The sequence below is a fragment of the Panicum hallii genome, chromosome 8 (genome assembly GCF_002211085.1).
Source record: "Panicum hallii strain FIL2 chromosome 8, PHallii_v3.1, whole genome shotgun sequence".
Classification (NCBI taxonomy): domain Eukaryota; kingdom Viridiplantae; phylum Streptophyta; class Magnoliopsida; order Poales; family Poaceae; genus Panicum; species Panicum hallii.
In genome coordinates, this window is record NC_038049.1 from 1,726,232 (window position 1) to 1,739,837 (window position 13,606).

Sequence of the window (13,606 nt, forward strand, 5' to 3'; positions counted from 1 at the left end):
GGTCAAACAGCATTGGACCTAAGTTCTCTACTTTTGGCGCTGACCATTTTGTTGCATGCAATATCATAGCAGCACTATTCAGAGGAAGCTTCTTGTAAGTTGAAACTGAAACAGAAAGATTCAGCAGAACTGCAGAAGTATTGTAAGATGTAAGACCTTGCGGAATTTTTCTATATTAAGATTGAATTGCTGCTAAAGTGACAGGAGAAGCACAATTAGGCTGGTCGCGGATTTGTGTTTGTTCAGGACGTACTGTATGTAAAGTATTTTTTAAGGCAAATTGTATGTCCTCTTCAAAAGGCCTAGTTGTTTTTGTTGACTTCAGATTGTGGCTTTGGAGAGGACTATTATCCATTTCCAACAAAGTTGACATCCTATCTCTTGATTTGAATTCTGGTACTGAGAAAGCTCTTGAATAGTAATTTATTATTTGAAATTCTAGTGGCAGAGCTAGTTTTGGATTTGAAATTCTATACAATTAATGGACACCTTGTTTTAGCTCGATTAAAGACAGACAGCAAAACAGTTTTGCACAAGATAGCACTTCAATATTTATTTTTTTACATCCAGAGGTCATTTTTACACATCCGGAGGCTTGCAGCTTCAAGTTCAGCAGCTTCATTTTACACATCCAGAGGCAAGCTGTTTGATATCCGCTTGAAGAACAGACAGCACATGTTCATGCTGAATCTTATGTCTTGCTTCATCCAATTGACGGCTATCCTTTCCAGGGTGCCCAATGAAGACAGCTTATATGACCATTCACCAGGTTTCTCTAACCATGTGAGGGTGAAACTATAACCTGCAAAAAAAGACCTATGCTTATCTGTATTTGATCATCTAAGTCAATTTCATATTATTAAGGCTTAAGATGCAGCACCAGTTCCTCAGCATAATTACAGTCTTAACATTTATGCTGGCAACAATAAGTAACATACCAAATCACATACTGATAGTAACAACATGAGAGTACAAAATATAATGCAGAGTAGCTATACCTAGTGCTATTCTGCAATTGAGCTGCAGGAAAACAAGAAGATGAGATTCAGGCCAACAAGTACCAGTATATAAGAGTTCCAAACAGATTGTACCTATGAGATTGAATTGTTACCTTTTCAACTGTGACCACTTCATTATCTATTGTACAACGCATTGGCCATTTGATCTCGAAATTCATTCATGTTGCAATCTTCATCCAATCGTCCTGTGTCCCGTGTACGTGTTTGTGACATTGATGCCTCAACTGGAACATAGTGCTCATCACGGTCGCAACGATCAAAGTGTTCATCCATGAGCTTACTGTCTCTAATAAAATTATGCAATGCCATGCATGCTACAATTATTCGGGCTTGCTTTGCCGGTGGGTAGCTTGGCACTTTCAACAACATCCTCCACTTCATTTTTAAAACTCCAAAGGCCCTTTCCACGACATTTCTAAGTGAAGAATGAGCAAAATTGAAGGTCTCTTTCGTACCTTTGGGCATTGTGGAATTACGAAACTCTGGTAGATGGTATTTTGTCCCCTTGTAAGGTGCAAGATAACCTGCACGATTTGGATATCCCGAATCCACTAGGTAGTACTTCCCTACACAATTCATTTTCTGTTAGTAAGAAAACCAACAATAAAACAACACACATGTACTTGTTGCACAGATTGGTATTGTACCTTGAGGTGGGTGTGGAAACCTTTCTTTGTACTTGTTGATGGCATCATTGAACACTCTCATGTCGTGCACTGATCCCGGCCATCCAGCAAGCACAAATGTGAATCTCATATCAAAGTCTACAACTGCAAGCACATTTTGTGTTGTGTGCCCCTTTCGACAAAGATATTGAACCTTTTTATCATTTGGCACTACAACTTCCACATGAGTTCCATCAATTGCCCCTATACAATCATTGAAGTGCGGCCTGAATCTCGAACATTGCAACCGTCGGTGTATTGTCTTGAATTCTGGGTCCACTGGCCTAATTATATCAGCAGCTAGTTTGACAAGGCATTTTAAAATTTTTCCAAAGTTGCGGTGCACTGTCTCTAGTGACCTTTGCAGTCGATTATCTACTTGTCTGACTGACTGAGATGCACCAACCATCCAAAGGAACATTCCTACGGCCTCTATACTATTACACTTTGATGTTGACTTGAGGCCATAAGATTGCACTAACAGGTCATGTAGTTTATAAAACATTGGTGCTGTCATCCTAAACAATTTGTAACATTCAGTTTGATCCGCTAAATTCCTCATCACCCACTCTTCACCACTTTCAGGGGCTGTCCTCCTCTTATTTTTGTGCATATAAGTGTCATGATACATACCAAAAAAGAAGATCGTCTCCATCAATTGCTTCTCATGCTCAGCGTCCTCCTGTAACAAGTTCAGCAGCTCTTCGTCACTTGAGTCCAACTGAGCATCCAATTCCTGTGAGACAACAAACAGTAATGCATTACTAAACAATTCAGACAATGCTCTGTGACACCTGAAATTGTAATGAACCAGTAAACAAATGAGATGAGGACATATGACACAACAAACAGTAATGGGTCTTAAACATATGAGACAAATACATTGTTCAACACTAATAGAACAGGCACACAAATATCCAGTGACACACATGGTTTGCACACTCAATTATTACATCAATATGGTACACTAATCTAGATTTTTTTCCTTGCAATATCTTCTCAGGAATGCCACCCTGCCTTCTGATGTCTCCATGTTGATGAAAAACTTCATTAGTGCCTCATTATTGCAGATATGGGAGACTGCATAAAACTCTGAACTACTTTCATCTAACCCAGCTTGTTTTGCCAACTGTTGTGCTTTTTTAATTGCGTCTTCCAACTGAGCCCCAGCAGTTTCTTGTTTGCTCCCAAGTTTTTTAAAAAACAGATTCCTTGCAGCTGATTGCCTAGCAGACATGTGAAGGTATTGCTTCATCACCTTCAACATAGGGCTCTTGCTCTTCTTGATAGGACTATCTGCAGTAGACCTAGTGCTTGTACTGCTAGACCGTTTATGCCCGCTAGAACTCATAGGGCTGTTTTCAGTTCCTTGAAGCTCCTCTTCCTCTTCCTCATATCCCTGTGCCTCATCTTCATAAAGCGCCTCATCCTCTTCTTGGCCAGGAACAAATGCACTCGATCCATCAACAGCTACATCATGGAAACAGTGCTCTAGCAAATCAAAATATTCTGGAGGTCCCCACTTCAGTTTCTTGAATTCTGGACATCCCTAAGAAAAGAAGAACACCTCACAATTACAATGGCTAAGTAAAATTCAATTCTGCACAATTGAAATGCAACGACAATTACCTTTGTTTTTGTATCCCACCAGTCTTTGCTTGCAGTAGGCCATCCTTGGTCATCACGGCCTAAACCACTGTCAGTGTGCATATCTTTTATGAACCCATACATCTGCTTCAGAGTCCTAATTCGCCCACTGAGCTGCTTCGTGTCATGCATTAAGCCTGTTGCGCAATGGTACTTTGCACAAAGCTGCCTGTACCCCTCTCTAGACATGATTCCTTTCTTGTAATTACCCAACCCCATTTGCTCAGAGAGGAGTTGAAGCAACACAGTATTATTCTGACTCGACCAATTTGCCTTGTCAATATTCTTTGCAACAGGTTTTTTTCTTTTATCAATCTACAACAATATGCATGACGAGGACATGGCATGCATATATAACATAGAAAACAACAATAAGACCACAGTATTAATAAGAGCACAATAAGAACGAACCATCACGATACCTGAACGATCTCCTGCACGTCCTGTGCATCCTCCAGCTCGGTCCCGTCGCTGGCCCCGTACCGAGGACCAGAAGGATCACCGGGAGCAACCGAGGCAGGTGCCAACCCACCACCTCGGCCGCGGCTGGATGACAGACCTGGACCGCGTGGTTTGCGAAGGCCAACTGTGCGGATCGGGCCTCCTGTGCCACGGGGCGGTGGAGGGGAACGAACGGGCCTCTTGCGGCTGTCGCTTTCGATCCCGCCGTCAGACTGCACCAGGCTTTGGTAACTCGGCCGGTAGGGCCACCCTTCCGGCTGCGAGTGGAGGGCGAGACCTTCCATGCCCAGACGAGAGACCGGCGTCCGGGCCGCGTCGTCGGAGTAGCAATCAAATCCCTCGTCAGGGGAGTACGGTTCGGGCTGGGAGAAGACATCCCGGGTCCCGTCAGCCCCAAATCCGGCCATCTCCGGTCCTGCTTTTGGGGTCGTCGGAGGCAGAGGCCGAGGAGATGCGCCGGTGGCGGTGGACTCGGACAGTGAGGACGTGGGCGCGGTATCAGATCTGCATAATGAAATAATTAAGATGTCTACCTTCATCTGACAGAATAGGATAACAGAAAATAAAAACTGCAATTGATAAATTCACAAAGGCATGGCAGAAAAGCATATGATGACTTTGCTATGGCTGCATGTTATATATTATAATAGTATAAAGGCGCATGAGACGCCCTAGGGCCTCTGATTTCAGGCAAAGTAATATACATAGTTGTTTGTATATATATTATGTAGGCATTGAGACAAGTAGTTGGGAACAATGGAGACAACGTATTCAAAGAAATTATTGGCAACATATCTGCAGTGAGCTGTTGCAGACGAATTAAGGCCAGGTATGATGATTTTTGTTGTGGCTGCATGAGATTATATTAATGGTGAGGCGTGCAAGCACTATAGGGTCTCAGATTCTAGGCATATTATTGATACACATACATGCTGCCTCACCTTTTTTGTTTTCTTTTCATAAAGAAAAAAAAAGCATTTCTTTCATGTGCAAGCTATGGTGATATTGATACCAATGTGACAATGTATGTGCATGAGTGTTGCTACCCAACTGGTGATATTGATATCAACGCGACAATGTATGTGCATGAGTGTCACTACACCCATTTACTTTTCTTTTGAAGAAACGAAATCGTTTTTCCTTGTTCAAGCTCACAGTGATAATTGCACATAGTGATATTATTATGCTATACAGAAACAAAGGTCACCTAAGCATAATATTTCTAAAGCATGAAGAAATCAGGGAATGATAAAACGATCGGACAGGCATACATCGAACAATACAACATTTCCATTTGCACACCATAAATAACAGAGTACTGAATAAAAATTTGTGTTCAGCATGAAAGATGATCAACTCAACAAAAATCGTTTTAGCACAGTGAACGGGCTACAAATGGTGAGTACAATCATTCACTCATTGCATTGCTCTCTCTATCATTCACCTGTAATTCCTCTGCCTCACTCAACGGATCAGTAACCAACGGAGAGGTCAAATCAGAAGACTTAACGCAATGGCGAGAGGTCTAACCGGAGCGGAGAGAGAGCTCATGTCTGGCGGCGGAGTCGCTTCCGGAGCTTGCGGAGCTTGTGCTTGTTCATCTTGCGCTTGCGCTTCTTCTTCACGCTGTCCGCCCACACCTCCGCCGCCTCTCCGCCGCCCTCCTCCACAGGGGGGCGTCCCCGATCGGATCTAGGCACGGGTGTATCTGGAGGCACGGGTGGAAGGAGAGGAGGGCATCGCGGAGGCTCGCGGGCGGCGTTCGGGCCGGCGTCGAGGCCGAGAGCGGAGGCGGAACCGGGCTCGAGGTGGGGCCCTGCTGGGGGTCTGGCGGGAGGCGGGAGAGGAGCGCGTTGAAGGGGAGCGGCGGCGGGTCGCGGATGCGGAGGAGCAGCCGGCGGAGCGGCGCGGCGGCGGCGGGGGGAGGGGGAGGCCGAGGCGCGGGGTCGGGCGGCGGCGGCGGAGGCGCGGGGTCGGGCGGCGGCGGCGGAGGCGCGGAGGCGCGGGGTCGGGCGGCGGGGGCGGAGGCGGAGGCGCGGGGGCGTGGCTGTTTGCTTTTGCTATTTTGCTAGCTGAACTTGCTCTTTCCCTCTTGCCAGAGAGTGTTTGGGTGCTAATGGAAAAAAAAGAGCAACTTTTTTCCCTTTTGCTCTTTTGCAGTAGGATCCAAACAGGCCCTAAGTGCAGCGCCTATGTAGTGATGACTGATGCGGGGCAAATAAACGCAACAGGATAAGAGAGCGTCGAAGAACAGCGAACCTTCGCTCACGGGAGCACAGTATTCATGGCCAAGCGCCGAAGCGAACTCCGGATCCGAGCGATCTGTACTGGTGTTGGGGTGCAGGAGTTCCTCCATGGGTGGCGCTATCGCCGTTCTCCGACGCTAGTGTTTCTTTCGTCCGCCGCGGCGAGGGGGGGGGAGGTAGGGTTTCTGTTTCTGGTGATCGCATGCCGGTATTTACTTTGAGTTACACAAAATCCTTGCATGGAACTGAGGATGCGTGTATATTTTGGGTAGACATGAGTTTTTTTTTTCATCTCGAAATAAAAGCTTCTTTCATCTTAAAATGACAGGAATCCTTGTAGCCCACCAATTCATTGCGATACCCTTTAAGTCTTTAATGTGTGTGGTTTCCTAGGTTGTTTGTTTTTCTCCAAAATCGGTTTTGCTGGTTGCTAGAAGTGGATTTTAAAACACTACTTGAGAAGTTGCGACCTTTTGAGATGACAGAACATTACTTCAGTTTACCCCTGATTCTAATGTGACAGAGATGCATTCTTTATGGTGGTTTGGTTGGTTGGTACCATAGTTTACTGCCTGCAGCTGCAGGTCCATGGTCAATTGGTCATGGTGAGGACTGCATCTGAAGATGAAAGAACTGCAATGTCTTTCCAATGTGCTGTGCAGCAGAATGTGCACCACAAGATGAGTTCAATAATCAACAGATGTTGAGAAGCAAACGGTGAGCTAGATCAAACTTTTGGGTATCACTATGAGCAGAAAAATCACAGCTTGAGGGATATAAAAGGAGCAATCCTTACCACAAGCCTGAATATTCAATCTCCATTCTCCCATATCACCACAAATTCACAAAAACACTTCCACAACGACTCCTTAATCTCAAGCAAACAACAGCCAAGCTCCACGAATCAAGATTCAGGCATTCAGCTCTCGGTAATTTCAGGTCTAAACGAACCCCGCAACAACGATCGCGGCTGCGGCGAGGCCTAGGAGGAAGTAGCCTGGAACGCCGTCATAGCTCTTCCACGTCGTGCAGCCGCTGCCGTACTGGACGTTCATTCATGGGCTCATTGGCCTCCAAAATGGGTGGTTGAGCAGAAGACGAGCTGCACGAGAGAAGAGCAATGGCCATCCAGCTGGGAGCTTCTGATCATCGCCATCCTCTCCTCTTGGGATGAGCCGGATCGAGGGCTCCTGATGAATCCTGTAGCGAACCCGGCACGGCGGCGCCGAGCTGTGGCGACCGGCCGGCCACGCTGGGGCAAGGGACCGCCGACGCGCGCGGGCTCCGGCTGCCGTCCCCCGCTTACGCCTACCTGGAGCATCCTCCATCTAGATCAGGCGGGGAGGAAGCGTCTCCGGCTACCACGGACGGCGGCGGCGGCGGCGGCTCGGGGAAGCTTGAGCCTCGAGGGCAAGATATTCCTGTGGCACGCACCGCAGAGCGGGTTCTTCAGTAACCAGAAGGTAGGCGAGATCGCCAATGCATTTGGTGCGCGGCTGCGCGCTGAAGAACGGGGAAGCTCTGTCCAACAGGTGGTCTTCCGTTGCTTTTATCCATGCGGATCGACTTGTCTCTGAACCAAAGGCTGATGTGTCATTCAAGTGCCAAATCAGGTGGCATTTCCAACGCGCGATTTTGGTTACAGCATAGATCTAATAAAATCCAAATGATGATGAGTAGCGAAGGAATGAGTGGAAAGTCGCTCGATTCCAATATCAGCAGCATCACGGCTTCGTCAACGAAAGGAAAAGATAATAAGGGCGCACTATCTTTCCATTGATAAGCAGATTAAGAAGCTAAACTTTCATTCAAGACAACATAGCACACAATCACAATATTGGTAAGGAACACAAGCCTGAGTATTTGATCGACATTATTCCGTATCACCACACATTCACAGATCTCAAGTTTACAAGAATACCACCAGAAGCAGCTCCTGACTCGACAAGAAGATTGAGCCCAGATTACAGAGCACGGAACGCTGACACGAAGACAGGAAAGCACGACACAGCTTCGCTCCAGGACTCCAGCTCAGTCAATTTCAGGTCCAAACAAACGCTGCAACGGCGAGCACCGCGGCGGCGACGCCCAGCAAGTAGCCTGCACCATCAGCAGGGCCCGTCCCCGCGGCGGCGCTGTTGCCGTACTGGGCGCTCACGGCCCCAAAATGGGCGGCGACACAGGCCAGGAGCAGCACGAGAGCAGAAACCAGCTTGAAGCAGACAACGTTAACTGATCCATCTTGCTCAGTTTAGAACTGGATACGCTTGCTTGTTCTAGCGAACGGCTAGCTTTATACAGCCGCCCCGAGCCGGGGGTGGCAGCATCGAACTGGCAAATGGAATTGGATGCATCGATCAGTCGCGACGTTACCAACAAGAAGCTCTGGGATCTCTCCATATATGGGTTGAAACGTTATTGATCTGGACACTGGGTTGCAGCATATTCGCCTGAAAAATTGATGAAAATGGACAGTTGGTGGACTGGTGCTCGCTACAGCTACGATAGCTACAAAGGTCAGGCCTTGCCTTTTTTATGTCCTCATGCCGTCCATGAATGCAGCTTGATTATTGAAAACGTCAGTTCCAGTTGCAAATTACCTCTTCCTTCGCTGCTCTGGCAATCAACTGGGGTAGATGATAATGAACCAATTTATTCTCCACTCTAGAGGGAATGCCAAAGCGGCAAAACATGATGCAAAATAAAAATGAGCTCCTGCGTCAAATTCCGAAACAAAACGTTGGTATGAGACACTCGCTTCCACAATCATTCAGTTGTGCCCCCTCCACTTTTATCCGGGCTTGGGACCGGCATCGGCAGTGTTAGGCACCCCCCCCCCCCCCCTCCACACACACACCTACCCACAAATACAATATAAACAAGTAAATGAAAAATGAAAAAAAAGGGAAAGAAAAGGATCCAATCCCCAGTGCCCCTAAATCACATCGACATAACCACAAAGAAAAAGAAATACATCACGGTCAGTGATCACTACTGTCAACAAACCACATATAGAAGAGGAAGCTGCATAAACTGCTATTGGAAATGCATTCATCACTATAGATAAAACCAAGTATGTTACATCATGGAACTACAACCAGCTCAAGCAAATGGAACCATCATGGGAAAGTAATGCAATGGCAAGAAAGATAATAACACATTTAACAGTATTCAAGTTAAGCCAGCAGCAGATAATGATGATTACCCAACAAAAACTTGGAACAGTTCACTGAACTCAATTGCACAATTTGGTACAAAGACATTATGATTTTATTATCAGAAGACAGAAGCACCAAAATTGCACAGCTCACACTTCCATGCATCATCATAATAGCAAACTTCAAACTCTTCAACGAAAAGATGATAAGGGAAAAACGGAATCAACCAACAAAGGCACTAGTGGTCAAACCAATCATCAGACAATTTTCTTTAGATCAAGTTAAGACCAAGTAGTCTATGTGCACAAACCCTCATTTGCCCAAAGCAGCAACCAGGAAGTAATGCAACTGTATGTTCAGAATCGAGCTGAATTGACATTCTTTACATGTATGTTCAGCAAAAAAGAAAAAGAATGCACACGTGCATGTTTCCATACTCAGCATTGCAAAGTCAACAGAACAACAAAGAATGGAACTTCACCATGGTCAGTCATCATTTCACTAGAGTCACCAAACCACATATAGAAGAATAAGGAAGCTATATAAACTGCTATTGGAAACGCATCCATCACAGATAAAACCAAGTAATTAAAGTGGAAACTACAACTAGCTCAAGCGAATGCAACCATCAAGGGAAAGTAATGCCATGGAAGGAAAGACAATCACATAGGTGAACCAAGTATTTACCAGTACTCAAGTTAGCCAGCATGTGAATAATGATGATCATTCAACTAAACTGGGAACATCATAATTTTATACAATTTTATTATAAGACAACACAAGCACCAAAACTGCATTACTCACACTTCAAGAATGCATCATCATAATAGCTGACCTCACACCACTTCAATGAAAAGATGATGAGATAAATGGAATCAAAAAGCAATGGCACCAGTCTAGTCTTTCTGATGTCAGGATTTTGCATAGACACACAAACACCACAAAGTCCTTTTGAACTGACAGATGCTAGTAAATATGACTACAAATAGCATAAACAACCACAAAGGTCTGCACCTAGATTCTGTCATCAACACTGAATGATTATTGTGCCCCAAAGGTAATTCTACAGTTTGACAGACCCACCATTTTATGGTTGGAAAAAATCAGAGTGAAACATCAAAAGAATCAACCGTCATTCACCAATACTAGATCAATAATAGGCTTTCATGCCTTCTGCGTGATGATAATTTAGAATAAAAACTACATAAAAAAGTCTAATCAAACAATAGTGCATGAGTGTTAAAGTTGAAACTCAGCAACAACAGAATTAGCCACACTCTGACCAAATCAAACCAATCATCAGACAATTTTCTTTAGATCAAGTCAACACTAAGTAGTAAACGTGCACAAACCATCACTTCCCCAAAGCAGCAACCAGGAAACCAACTACCACAAAAATGTCTGACAAGAAAAATAGCAAATAGAAATGTGAAGGAAAAAATATTGTATGATTTAAAGAAACTTCAATGCACATTGTGCAACTGTATGTTTAGATTTGACCCTAACAAAAATTCTTTACATATGTTCAGCAAAAGAAAAGGAATGCACTTGTGCATGTTTCCTCACTCACATAGCAAAGTCACCAAAATCACCCAAGTTAGAGTATCAGGCTAGACATCGATCAAGTGGTTTGCAGAAACTTAACAGAATAAAGCAAGCAGCACAGGCAAATACACTAAGTGATAATAATAAGAAATTGGATAACAAAACCAAAATTAGCACGAATGCATTGTTACACTAGGGTGTACAAAACCCAAAAGGGTGCGCTTACAAGGAAAAAAGAAAAGGGAAAGGCTAGGAAGCATTAAATGAAAACTACTCCTGATTAAGAATTTTAATCTATTACTTTGAATGGTCTATTACTTTAAATGGTAACAAGTGCAACAGACCTACTTGCAAATGAACTGTTACCAACAGAAACCATCTTACAAAAATAATTATAAAGGGAGATGTAATTATCACAGCATGTAAACGAAGGAAGCAACGAATCAATCAAAGAACACACAATTCGGAGAGTTCAGGTTATGAATCAAATAAAATCAAATAAAAGTTGATAGGATATGCAAGAGTACAAAATATTTCTGAAAATGGTAAATATAGAAAACCCTAGGAGAGAAGTGCATAAGAGATGCTAATTTCTGACAGAATTAAATATTCAAAATTGCAGACCAGAATTATACTGGTCTACATTTTTTTTATTCAAGCTAGCAAGCCGAACTAGAGCTGGAATAATTAAGACAATCTACCACAAAACCTAAAAGTTCAAAGAACTAGGAGTTAAATATGTACTTTAAGGCAAACGAATTTTGCTGCTCTAAATGTCGACATTCAGGTCACAATGTCAATTGTACTTGAAAAACAGAACATTAGCCACACTATGTAATAATTCAACAAATGAACCAAATGAAATGGTGTTGAAACAATAAATTATTCATGGCGCTCTTATATATCACCCATAATTTTATTTATTTAATCTCATGTCCACAATAACACTGCCGTTGCCGGTCCCAAGCCCGCGATGAGAAAATGTGGAGGGTTGTGTTAGGTTTGGCGAACCAGCGTAAAAATCAGCCACTCTAATGGAATCTCATGTCCACAATCACAATTTTAGACATAAAATGTACTGTCATATTAACAAGTACTGACACCTCATAGTCATCAGGCAGAAGGCAGAGACACAGACCATCAAACACTCAAAATATGCAACACAGAACAGATCCCTATAAAGATGATATTTTATTACAAGGAAGCACTCAGAATGCAATATGAAGCAAGAAACACACTTCTAGGAGAATGACTTGCGATACAAAATGAACCACAACAATGACATGATCAAATTAAAGAACAGAATACTATTGTTCTTAAACTTGGAAGGAAAAGAAATAATAAATAATGGGCAAGAAGAACTAAAACAAGAACAGCATGATCAAATTAAAGGACATTCTATTATTATTTTAACCTGCAAGTTAAAGAAATAAAAAACAAAAAATAATTAGCAAGAGGAGAGAAAATTCAGCATACAGCCCTAGTTGGACAATAAGCTCCATGGATTCATGCAGTTTTAAAACAGTTCAGACAACGGGATGTTTTGGGTTCACTTGATCAAGAGCCAGAGATTTTTTTAATCTTAAAACATCTCATAAAAATATTATCTAATTGCTATCGAGCACACTAGATTATTTTTTTATTCTCCATTCTAAACTAAGTTGAATAATTAAAATTGTAGAAACATACTCCCTATATAGCACAAAATATTAGATTAACCATGTTACTGAAGGTTTAAGAGAATCCAGTGGACAAAATATATCAAGTCGATAAGATTTTTCAAGTTGCCAGGAACAAGAAGTCAGGATTGGTAGAGAACCTTGAAGAAAATTTCGGCAAAAGACCCATGATAATAGGAGAGAAAAACATAATAATTTTTTTTAAAAAAGCTAACAGAATAACAACATTGACAGCTACATTAAAAGTTTGTTCCCAAAGTCCATCCTCTATGATTAGCACTCTAAAAAAAAGGACAAGTTGTTAGACTATACAATCATGGCACACTAGACAAATTTAAATACGCACAAAAACCTGTATTTGAGGAAAACAATATAAACATAATGCAGTCAAAGGAAGAGTACATGTAAGCATTTGTTAAAATAATAAAATTGACAATTAATACATATGAAGGAAAGAAAAGATATAGAAAATTAGACATAAATTGCTATGCTAATACAACTCAGACTATATCCATCTACATCATTAGGGTGATAATGCAACAAACTGGGAAGTAAACATGACACAGGATGACTACTACACAATAACAGACATGTTTGCATCTACAAAAGTTAAGCCATGATTTCCAAAATGCCAAGAGGAAACTGTGATGTAATCTGTAATGACTATGAGATCCTAGCAACAGAAAAAATGTTAGATGTTGCATCAGAAATTAGTATTTCTAGAGACATCTTAATTCAAAGGGCCTCGACATAAGCGATCGTTTATGACAATTTACTTGAGACAAAATTTATACTATTATCACGGCTTCTACACACCAAACAAACAACACTATAAAGTTAAGTCCTACCGATCTGATTGTAGCAAACATTTAGCTCACATAACCATATTGCACCATTCTGACCCTAGTTGAAGTTTACCAAATAAAAGACTGAAGAGACACTACCTGCGTGAGGATGAATAACATGCAACACAAATTGCATGAGATAGCACAAACAGGGTAACTATTCAATAATAAACAAAAAAGTACCAGTATATAAGCAGAAATTTGCGCAAAACACTAATCATGGAAACAGATTTCAACAAATTAGTCAGTAAAAGGATTTCCAGGTACACCAAAACAAACCTAGTATCTAAGACCATTATACATTGAGAGATTAAAATGAGGGGAAACAACGGACGTGAGA

At 42.6% G+C, this 13,606-nt stretch overlaps 1 pseudogene; it reads right to left on the reverse strand.

Annotated features, from left to right (window-relative positions):
- Positions 1-5,305: 5,305 nt before the first annotated feature.
- Positions 5,306-5,714, reverse strand: LOC112902563 (annotated as a pseudogene).
- Positions 5,715-13,606: the final 7,892 nt, after the last annotated feature.